A 12,834-nucleotide genomic window follows, 5' to 3' on the forward strand; every position below is an offset into this window, starting at 1 on the left:
ATAAAATGGCGATTGAATGGGTATCCACTCTTACCCACCACACTCTTGACTAGTGGAGGGTCGTTAGCCGAACGGGTATGATAGGACAAAAACCTTCCATTATAAGTATAATGAAGTATAAAAGTAACTAAAAGCTTTCATAAAATTCCCAATCTTAGTTACTTTAGACAAAAGTGAATTGATGCAATTCCATTAAATTACACTTTGTGCCCTTGCGATGACGTTAGTGGAGCGTGTGTGGTTAACCGGCACACTAAATTGTTCTAAGCAAAGTTAGCAAAGGGTGACTCAATGTTTGTCATAGTTCGGTGGAGCGTGTGTGGTTAACCGGCACATCGAATAGGTGATTGTAACATGTGGGGGGCACCATGTATATTTGCATGGTTATTCACACCCGCTTTGTGATCCTCGGCATCCCAGTCACAAACTAGAGGGGCATATCGAGATTTAAACATGCCATTGAAAAAGTTCAATGAATCTCAAAGGATCTAGGAGTTTTCAATACATTTGAGACTTAATATGTTTTTCGCTTTTCATGGTGGAAAATTAGTGAATCGTCATTCACTTACCTTCAAATGTTCTGCTATTTGGGTTACGACATCCCTCTCCCGAGTTGTGGAATATTGTGTTGGGTCGTAGCCTTAATATCTCATTTGGGTGATTTATTAAGGACTCAATCGATCAACTAACTTGAATTTGTTTTCTCCCGTTTTGTAGATGTCGAAGTACGACAACTATAGTCTTCCCAAATCCCGTGGAACAAGCATTCCACATGAAGATGATATTCCACGATTCGATCGAGGAACAAGAAATCATGCTTCACTTCCTCCACCTCTTCCCGTTATTCTCCCTAACCCACAAGATCGAAGAATTGAAAGGTTTAATGTCACTAATGCCCTATTGGAAATGAAACATGAAGATGGTAAACCCGTGTGTGCCCACGTTCTAGGAATGAAATCACACATCGATAGGTTGATAATGTTGGGTGCGTCATTCCCGGATAAGTTGGCTATGAACTGGGTTCTGCAGTCACTTCCCGAATCATATAATGAGTTAACAAGAAAGTATTATATGATGGATCATGACGAAAACCTCATTGACCTAACTTACATGCTCATTGCTGCTGAATCAGAAATGATTTGGCAAAGCAATGGAGCGTATTTGTTGGGAAAGTCAACCGACCATGCTTCTGAGGACGTTCTAGGAGAACCGACCTGCATTTGCTGCCAAGAGAAAGGGCGTTGGATACAAGTCTGCCCTAAGCGCCTGAAGAGTCCAGAAGATGGGAGAGTCAAAGAGTATGGCTGTGCTTCAGGTAAAATCCACTATCTAACTCCATTAAGTTCCTATTCATTGATTCTTAATACAAAATGTGATAAGATTGCATTTGAAGGTTTTGCAGGATCAGTGAAAAGAGAGGAAGCTTGATGGAAAAGAAAAATGAGTCTAATCACAAAGAAATGGATCTCGATCGCATGGAATTGAAGATTAGATTTTGAGCTTAGAAAGTTATGATAGAATTGTTAGGAATATTTGATTACATAGTTTTTCAGTTGATTTTGCATTGTAAGGACAAATGTTTTCCGCTGCTGTTATGAATAAAAAATAAATTTTGGTTTGACTAATTTATTTATTTATTTATTCCGTTGCAATGAAATCGTTATGAAAAATTGATGTTTGCATATTTCTACAACGAATGGATGTGATTCTTATTATGATAATTGTGAAATATCGAGAATATGCCAAATAGGGAGAGTTTCTCATCGCCCAAGTTTCAATTGGACAGAAATTTGGAATCACGCAACTTGGTTGCATGATGAATGAGAAATTTCATATTTGGAAATTAGACTAATTCGTTGACAAAGTGTCAAGTGAAGGACTAGGAGATCGAGTACACAAAGTTGTGTGTTGATCAAGTCCACCACAAGAGTAACAAAGATATTCATCATGATTCACTAAAGGTTTAGTAATTATGATTATACTTATAAGATTAAGTGTAATTCTGAATTGATTGAAAAGGTTTAAATCAATAGCAGAACGAACAAGAAGAATCAAGTAGGCAGAAAATTAAAAGTTTCTCTATTCTTAGAAGAAGGGAGAGTACCTTTTATTATGTTTTGTGATAGGTCTTAATGATTAAGAACCATATCTCAATTGATCCTCTAAGTGAGTCTTAGTACAATTGTATGTCTGAGATGAGAAATCAAGAATTGAAGAAATGGTTAAATCAAGAAGTCAATCATATTTCTTTCCAAAACAAGTCTTAAAGTTAAGATTGAGTGACAAGTCTTAAGAAGGTTTATAACATTCATCAAATGTAGAATTTGGAAAAAGGTTTTCTTATTCTTGCACATTTGAAATTGGAAAGTTGTGATGTCTTGGATAAGACAAAGACCAACTAGGACCAATTTATGAAGTGTTTTGTCTTGATAAAAGCTACACTAACTCTTGAATATTTGTTTGTCAAGAAATGCTTATTGACAAGAGAACCTTATATGTCAAGGAGTCAGTGGGAGTCTTAATAGGTTTCAAGAATAAATCAAAAATAAACCTTATCGATCATCACTAGCACATGAGTTGAGGCTTACAACCTATCGTGTTGACATTATCTGTTTCTGTACCATTCCAATTGAGTTAATTATGCATGTGAGCCCTATGAGTTCTTATTTGAATGCATAAAAGGCAAGGACCTTGATCAATGAAAAGTACATTGATAGGAAAAGGTGAGCTGCTTGACTACTTGGAAGACATGGTGGGCAGCCGTGTTGCGATAAGGCAAGAAATCAAGATTGAGAAGGCTTGGTCCATATGAGTTTGAATTTGTCATAAACTTTGGTTTTAACAAATTCACATGGATAGGAACACATACACCATTAAAATTGAAGTGTCATAAGATTTCCTCCTTCATTAAAATGATTGTGAGGAACTGCTTTCACTAAGAAAGATTTTAAGAAGATAGTGATTGTGATAATTGGATTCTTGAATTCGATTATGGTTACGGTATCCCTTTCCATGATTCGAATTGTGAGATTTGGCAATTAGTCTTAATTGTTTAAGACACACATATGAGCTATCTAAGGAAAAGGTGTATAAGTTTAGGATGCCTTGATAAAAGATTATTAAATCATTGAGTACTAGAAATATGAACTTAAAGAAATTCAATAGGCATTGTTTTTCTGAAAGTTAAGCTGTTTCTGAATACGTGTCAAAGCTAGTGGGAGCATAAGTGTTATGTTTAAAATAATCATCATGATAGTGGGAGCATAAATGTTATGATTGTATGATTATTAAGGCAAGTGTTGCAAGTTAGCAATATTAATTATAGAAACCAAGAGACATACTTTGCAAAGTTGTAAGGGTTAAATAGTTGTTTTGCTATAATTAAGGGAGTATTATGCTTCATTTCAAATCTAAAGGCTTAGGTTGTGGAATGTTAATAAATTTCGTCAAGGATACATAGTGTGTTCTTGAATTTCGATTATGATTACGTCATTCCTCTTCATATTTCGAATTGTGAGAACGTAGCACATAAAAATATCATGGCAGAAGATTGATAAAGTATCAAATCTTTATGTAAGATATTATGCATCGTGTCCCATACGCTTTGGGTATAGGATCGATTGTAAATGCTATAATATTTGACCATTCTAAAATTTTCCAAATGTCTAGCGCATTTATAGGGAAAAGGACAAAATCGGTTTTCACTAAGATAATTAAACAACTATCAAAGGACAATCCAAAGTTCGCCGAGGATTGGTCGCTTGTGAGTTGTTGGAAGTATAGTATTCGATGGACCATATCGACATTATTATGAATAGATAAGATTCTATTAAGAATGAGTTGTCATATGGTAAGTATGGAAAGGTTTCCATATTGGGAGTTAGATATTGAGAATCAATGTCTAGATTAGAAACTTTTATGCAAAAGGATGTTCAAAGGAATGTACTTTGAGTGAAAGACATCACATCTATGGAATTGTCTTGTAACAATCTCCGATAGAGGACTTTGTAATTTCGTTGGCAATAGTCATTGTGACTTTTGTGCTATGACATTACGAAAGGATCATTGCACAAAATGTTAGAATCTAACATATTCTATAAGTGGCAAGAATTTGATATTCTTTCATTTGTGGAAGGGATTAGGAGTTGTGAAATGAGTATGATTGGCAATGTGTTCATTTGATCTATTTCACAAAGCAAGAACCGTATGTAAACATTGTGTGCATGCTAAGAGCATGGGACAAGTGTGGTAAGTAATTCAAGTAAGAAGTTGATTACCCGAAACGACAAATAATGAGTAATCGATATGGTGATAAATAAAAGGTGTTTTATTTATACTCAAAGGTTTGAGGCCATATGGGATTAGTATTATCCTTGTGTTTCACCTTGCATGTTTTGACTTCATGAATAATTTAATTGGTTCAGAATAGTCAAATTATTCGAACGGACCACACTCGTTCATATGTTGGAAGTAGGTATGAATGAAGACTATCGTGAATTGGTGTGTGGATTGTCTACAGAACATTAGACATAAGCAAATGTTTGCTGCAACGTTCATGAGTGCTTATGAATCTGATTTGAGCATTGGATTAAACCCACGCTCACTTGGATCACTTCATGGATTTCATCACGAGTGATTGGTGAGACGATAACATCTTATATTCTTGAAACCGAGATGTGTGAGTCGTATCTTGCGAGTCGGTTGCACATTGATAATATGTAAATGCACCAGTAACTTGGTGTTATAAAACATATTGTTGTGTGTGATTTGGTGTGTGAGTGCAAGCGAGCATTGAGTAAAATTTTATCCGTTACTTTTATCCAAAGTAGGATAAAAGGGATATCTGTGGGCCCCTCGATGATTTAGTGATGGCACCTAAGCGCTTGGCGAAGCTGGGACTAAATTGATGTGTTCAATTGTAGTTTGTTGTCTGTCGTCATAAATCTGAATTCGGGAAACAGCACGTAGACAGAGAGAATGATTTAGATCCATGTCTCAGTCTATACGATATCTAGAATGGAGGAATATATGATCCCTTATCTAAAGGACACGCGTATCTGATACGATCAGAGTTGACAGTGGCTTTAGAAAGCTATGATTGCAGATTAGGATCTGAAGTCATATGCGGAATAGTTATTAGACTTATCCAAGTGGGAGACTGTTGGATTAATGTCTAAGTCCACAACTATTTTGGTATGCACTTGACCCGATGGTGCATGGTCCTTTTGGGTTGTCTTCACCAAAGCAACTTGATAGGATTAATTATGGAGAGAAAGGATTAAATATGATTTATTAATATATTATGAGAATAATATATTAAAGGAAAAATCATATTGTTTAATTAATATTAGTCAAGAATTAATAAGAATTAAGTTTGTGGTTAAAAGAGATTAATTAAACTTAAGGGACTGGAATTGTAATTATAAGATAATTGCAATTGGGCCATGGATTACCTTATATTATAGGGTTGGACGAATTCTATGGGGAAACCCATTAGAAATCGTCCTAGGCCTTTAAGGAAGGAGTCCATGGGTTGCTTAGGGCCTAAGCATCCAAATTAGGGTTTCCTTGTTAGATAACCCTAATAGCCTCACTATTTAAAGGACCCTTAAGCCCCAAAAACGTGGTGAACATGTTCTCTAGGATTTACACACGTTTTGGGCAGCCTCCTTCTCTTCTCTTCTTCATGCTCTTGCTCTTGGTGTTTGTGAACCATTAGAGGAGTGACATTTGTGACTCTAAGATTTCTAAAGTCATTACAAGGAGGATTTGAGATTGTTAATGCTACATAACAATCAAGGTAATATCTTAAACCCATTATTATGCTAATATTGATTATCATATGTTAGATTTAGGGTTTGAAGTCTTGGATGAATTGCATGTACAATAGAGAAACCTAGATCCAAGCATTAGGGTTTGTATGAGCACATAGGATGTTCTTATGGCCAAAACCCATCATGTCTTTGGAACATCCTCCCCTAGCAGTTGTAGTTGGTGATATCCGGATCTCAAGTCGATTTTTGAAAAGAAGTTTTCCCCTTGAAGTTGGTCAAATAAATCGTCGATACGAGGCAACGGATAACGATTTTTGACGGTCAGTTTGTTGAGCTCCCTGTAGTCGATGCACATATGAAACGATCCGTATTTCTTCTTGACGAACAAGACTGGAGCTACCCAGGGTGAGAAGCTTGGTCTTATAAAGCCCTTGCTGAGCAGTTCGTTAAGTTGACAGGACAGTTCTTGGATCTCTGCAGGTGCTAGACGATAGGGCGATTTGGCTATGGGGGTAGCCCCTGGTACTAAGTCGATTCTGAACTCGACTTGACGTTGCGGAGGTAATCCTGGGAGTTCTTCTGGAAAGATGTCGGGAAAGTCGCGTACTACTAGAATGTTCTAAATGTCCTTCGTTTCTTGGCTCACATCGACCACATGAGCAAGGAATGCTCAACATTCCTTTCGAAAGAATTTATGAGCTTGAATGCTCAAGATGATACGAAGTTTCATGCTGGGTTTGTCGCCATAAACTACTAGGGTTTCGCAAGACAGCAGATTAAGGCGAACAGCCTTTTCGTAACTCATGATATCGGCGCGATGTAAGCTCAACCAATCCATGTCGATAATGACTTCGAAACTTTTAATTAAGACCGGCATGAGATCGATCGAAAATGAATATTTATCTAAGGTTAGGGTACACCGTATGAATATGCTGCTAGTGTTTTCTGTCTTTCCATTATCCATTTCTACAGTGAACGGTTCTTTAAGTGCTCATGATTTTTGCTTAAGTAAATGAGCAAAATTTTGGTTCACGAAACTCCTCTCCGCTCCACTATCAAATAGAATGCATGCATAAGAGTTATCGAGGAGGAACGTACCAGTGACCACTGTGGGGTCGGCAACCGCTTCCTCATGGCCTATGGCCAGAACTCTTGTCACTCCTCCGGCAAACTCTACCTTCGGGCTGTTCCTTTTGAAGTGGCCTACCTTGTGTAACACCGTAAATTTCCAAACAAATTTTCGTTTAAGATAATCATTTTATTCTTAAATATACTTGTTTAAAAATCTCATTCATAATCGAATTACAAAACGGAACTCTATTTTCACTTATATAGAAAACCAGGATCCTCCAAATCATGACTCCTTCTCTGGTGTGTACAATCAAGCCGGGGCCGTCCCGTGATACTGAAAGAAACCTGAAACAACATAACACAAACACTGTAAGCACGAAGCTTAGTGAGTTCCCCAAAATACCACACATATAACACATATAAGCCACTCGAGGCTATAACTCTATGGGTCCGTGCACCCAACTCTGTGAACCCTCAAGTTCTAACTCTAGGAGCCCTTCGGTTCCAACTCTGCAAACAGGCACAACATAAATCACATAGAAATAATGTAGTACAACACATATCATACATAGCATACAAATACTCTGTCACATAATTCTGGTTACATACTCAAGGTAAAGTATAGTGAGAAGACTCACCTCGCGTGTCTCGATATCTCACAACCCTGGGAATCCCTCGTGCCCGATTCTCCGAGCTCTAATCCTCCTATAACATCATATGTCCCTAGTTAACACTTTATATCTCTAATGTTGACTATCCCTAAGAAGTCAACACAGGTCCACTCTGGTCAACGGTCAACGGTCAACTTTGACCGGACTCGGCGAGCACTAGGGCGACTCGGCGAGTCTAGACGTTCTCACCAATTCTCTAAGATTCCCTTTCTACACGTCGAGTATCCCCCTGACTCGACGAGTTCCTCCTGGAAGAATCGCGAGGCCACCCCGACTCAACTCGCCGAGTCTGAAGAACAACTCGGCGAGTCCCAGTTCGACTCAGACCACCTGTTAACCCTCTCTAACTCGCCCTGACTCACCGATCCAACCCATAACCCGGACAGGACCATTCTAAGGCAATCTTCAAGCTACTCGCCGAGTCTGTTCATCGGACTCGGCGAGTCCATGCCATGCAACCGCTCAACTGCTTTCTAAGGTCAGATCTGCTCCGATAATTCATAGGTCTGGCCTTCCTAGACTGGTTCATCACGTAAAGTCCTTATTTCGGCGCTCATAATACACCCCATGACTCATAATTGATGTTTTGACCTAAGGCATAAGGATTCCAATCCAAAACCTCCATTGATTCTCGAAAAGCTCAGGCATGGGACACTCTGGACTTCCAATGGTCCCAATATAGGATTCCAATCACATGGGGGACTAAGGAAACACTCAATCTAGCCACAAAAGGGTTCAATAAACCCTAAATCCATATACACATCAACATAGAAGGGAACAACTCGAAAATATTACCTGAATAACGTTGCTCTGTGTCCCCAACTCTCAGAATATAGCTTCTCCTGTAGTTCCCTTAACCGAGCCTCCTCTTCCTTGCAAAATAACACTTCCAAGATCAATAATGGTCTTCTACCTTGCTCTAGATGCTCACAATCGAATTAGGGTTTCACTCAAAGGGCTGGGGTGAACAATGACGGCCATAAGGCCCCTTATATATGTCCCAAACCTGGAAAGTTAGGGTTTCGCTAAACAGCGCGGACTCGCCGAGTCCATATCTGGACTCGCCGAGTCCAGTCGCGAACCTGCGACCAGATCCGCGATCCTACTCGGCGAGTTTGAGCTCCAACTCGCCGAGTCCCCTCTTAAAACACCCAAAATCATAAATATAACACTACCTGGAATTTCGGGCTGTTACAACTCTCCCCCACTAGGACTAGATTTCGCCCTCGAAGTCTCACTCTGAAAATAGCTCCGGATGCTGCTCCCGCATCTCACGCTCCGACTCCCAGGTCATTTCCGATCCCTTCCGGTGCTGCCACTGAACTAGCACCAGAGGTATCTCCTTATTCCTCAGAACCTTGGTCTTCCGATCTCTGATGGCCACTGGTAATTCAGGCTCGTATCCACCTGAATGTCTTCTAATGGGACCACTGTCGACTCATCGGCTATACACTTTCTCAATTGCGACACATGAAAAGTGTCGTGGATCTGTCTCAATTCCGTTGGCAACTCCAAACGGTAGGACACCCGGCCTACCCTCGCAATCACATGAAAAGGCCCAATATACCGGGGCCCCATCTTGCCCCTCTTCCTGAATCGAATCACTCCTTTCCAAGGAAAGACCTTCAGGAATATGAAGTCGCCGACCTGAAACTCAAGCTCGGACCGACGTCTGTCTGCATAACTTTTCTGCTGGCTCTGGCGGTCAATAACCTCTGTCTGACCTGCTGAACCTGCTCTGTCGTCTGAATCAAGCTGGGAGTCCCAGACTCCCTTCCTGCATCCCTCCTGAGACTCCTGGCTCTACACCCGCGGAATCCCTACCGCGTCCTCAGCAGACATCCCAACATGATGTCATTCCATACCACTGTCACAAATACAGTGTTCAATCACCGTACTCCAAATCATCCATTCTCACCATTACTTTCACTTCCGTGAACCACACTTTCCCCAGCAAATGAGGGTCCGACACCTCCTCCCATGCAACAACTCAAATGGTGGCATACCAATGCACTAATGATGGCTGTTGATATAGGATAACTCAACCAAGGATAAATACGTGCCGCAGCTTCCTCCGAAATCTGATACACATGCCCGAAGCATGTCTTCGAGCGTCTGAATCGTTCACTCTCTCTAAAGTGTCCTCAGACATCATCATGATAAGCTCTAGCTCATTTCTCATATCCCTCTTCGAGACTGAGCACCAGGTCAGCTTTTGGCTCCACAGCTGAGCCCCCAAGGTCACCCATATCATGATCCAAATATCCCACTAACTTCCTCCCCGTGACCACTATCCCGGCCCAGTGACACGCAAGTCACGAAATCCTCTTTTCCTCATGCGAGAAAAATACAATCCAACCGAGGATCGTCTCAACTCTGATCTCTGGTTTCTACTGCGCATATTCCTTGCGTATCTCACAACATTTCCCGACAGAGATGGAGACCCCAGTCACGCCCCCGGTTCAACATTCATGCTCCAAAAACTCAATACTAGGGCTACTCAAGCCCAAAACTCTTCCACATAATACACTGTTCGGAAAACATTCCATCATCACATGCTCTTGCCATCTAGTGAGTACTACGGCTCCCCGCAGTATCACAACACTCTCTGACTAGTGAGTACTACGGCTCCCCGCTGTATCACAACTCCCTCTGACTAGTGAGTACTACGGCTCTCCGCAGCATCACAACTCCCTCTGACTAGTGAGTACTACGGCTCCCCGCGGTATCACAACTCCCTTTGCCTCCACTAGCTCGTGCTCCGCAGACCATCATAGGTGGCTACCCATACTCGACTCGAATATTCATCACAGACTCTGGAGGCAATCAACATAACAATGCCCACCCTTGCAAAGATCCACTCTCTCAAATAATCTCCCTGGGTGTCCATACTCGAAGGGCTCCCACTAGATCCATAGATACGTGATATACCACAAGTCGTCTCAATTCAAGATTCATGAGTAACTCCGAAATAAAGATATCGTACCTGGATACCCTGGAATACCCCAACAGGACATCACAAGATCCTACCACAACCACTGATCTCCTGCCCCAAGCATCATATAGACACAATAATACATTTCCTCTGCACCCCATAATTAGATCTACATTTTTCCCACATTGCAACTTCGGTGCATCTAATTTCTCGATTGGAATACGAGAAAACGCTGACGCTACGAAATACGCTGATAATTCTCCGAAACCCTTTTTCCCGCCGCTCAAAATCCAAACAAGGATACGCATACCGACCCCGGGAGTTGGCTGCCCAATCATTCCCTATCTACTTGCCCCAACTTTGACCAATACCAGATTCCTAACCAATAAACATCTGCCGTGGAGACATTCATCCTTCTCAAACAAGTACTTCCCGCATTAACTCGCTCCGACCCCTTTCCTCGATCACCGACATCTCTGGTCTCATGATTTCTTACCGCATATCTCTATACTCCACTTATAACTGCTCTTGACAAATCTCTGCTTTCTTACATACGGCACCCGGTTCTCCCCCACTTAGGGTTCGAACCATCACCAAATAACACACAACCAACCCATAACTATTTTTACCAACAAAATCGCACCTGCCCCCGGAAAGTGCTACACAACGCCCGCTAATCCCCCCTTAAGGAAATCAATCAACCTCATATACTCTGAACCTCTGATGAACTCCTCAAGAACTTCTCGTCACGACTGCCTCTAGTCGTTCCAAATCTCGTACCAATCTAGTACCAAACAACTCAACTGCTCAATAACATCCCTGGCTAATAGACCGAACCACAAAATCATCGTACCCCTCGCCTCAACTCATCAACCAATGCTCCAACACCGGGATCATCCCAAGAACAGGGACACACTCCCATATTCAACACCCAACATAGATAGAAAAACTTTCTGCACTGCTAGACTCGACTGAACTCCCCACTGATACCACTACAATCCATCCTACTATACTCGAATAGGTGTAGTGTGGTCCTCGACTATCTCAGTCCCAACTGACTATTTGCTCATGATAAATCACTGCTTCGCGGCACACATGCTACCTGATACTCTGGTGGGAAATCATCGTCAATGACGACCTGCAGGGTTTACCCCCAAACCCAAAACTAAAACATCATGCTTCTCATATTTTGCACACGAACATAATCAGTACCTCCCAGATCATAGAAGGTGACATCTCCTTTATCGACTGATCGCTCAACCCAGATCGAAATTCTCCCTTCTCGCTGACTCCTTACTAAAATACTATGAGGGGCTCTCGATCTCCCTCTCAAGGGACGCCTCTTCGAACTTAATCATGACCGGATAACCGGAGAACCACTAGCCTCATTCACTACAAACCATGGTACTCATTCCATGACCTCTCTTCTCAATATGCTCCGGTGTATGGTACCCTAACCATAACATCACTCCCCAATCCGCTCCGATGTATGGTACCCGAACCATAACATCACTCCTCAATCCACTCCGATGTATGGTACTCGAACCATAACATCACTCCTCAATCCGCTCCGATGTATGGTACTCGAACCATAACATCACTCCTCAATCCGCTCCGATGTATGGTACTCGAACCATAACATCACTCCTCAATCCGCTCCGACGTATGGTACTCGAACCATAACATCACTTCTCAGTCCGCTCCGATGTATGGTACTCGAACCATAACATCACTCCTCAACCCGCTCCGATGTATGGTACTCGAACCATAACATCACTCCTCAATCCGCTCCGATGTATGGTACTCGAACCATAACATCACTCCTCAATCCACTCCGATGTATGGTACTCGAACCATAGCATCACTCCTCAATCCGCTCCGATGTATGGTACTCGAACCATAACATCACTCCTCAATCCGCTCCTTAGGACCTTCAGAATACTCCCTGTATCAAGTATGGGTCCTCTGCTTTCAGTAATACGGGCCCATACTACCTGCCACATCTACCCATACTTTCCACACGGACCATTCCAGAGCTCCTAAGTAGCTGCTCGACCTGCTCTTTCACCAATCCCATCGCGCGTGCTCGCTCCCCAGCGAAATCCTCTACTCTACCAGCGCACTCATCTGGCTAGGTTTACTCCCTAGGCTCTTCCGTTGTCCTCCCACTTCTTTGCTATCAGCTGCTGAAGAGCTCCTAATGATGCCAACCATCTACCTCCTGAATATCGTCATACTCACTTGGTAGGTGACTCCCATCATCGAGAGTTCCACAAAGCACAAAGCAAGCAGCATTCGAGCATCGAAGAATACATAGGACTCCCTCTCTGTGATAACTCCACCTTCTCGGCTCATCCTCGGAAGTACCACTGAACTCCGTAAC

Source organism: Lactuca sativa, chromosome 4 (genome assembly GCF_002870075.4).
Source record: "Lactuca sativa cultivar Salinas chromosome 4, Lsat_Salinas_v11, whole genome shotgun sequence".
Taxonomy (NCBI): Eukaryota; Viridiplantae; Streptophyta; class Magnoliopsida; order Asterales; family Asteraceae; genus Lactuca; species Lactuca sativa.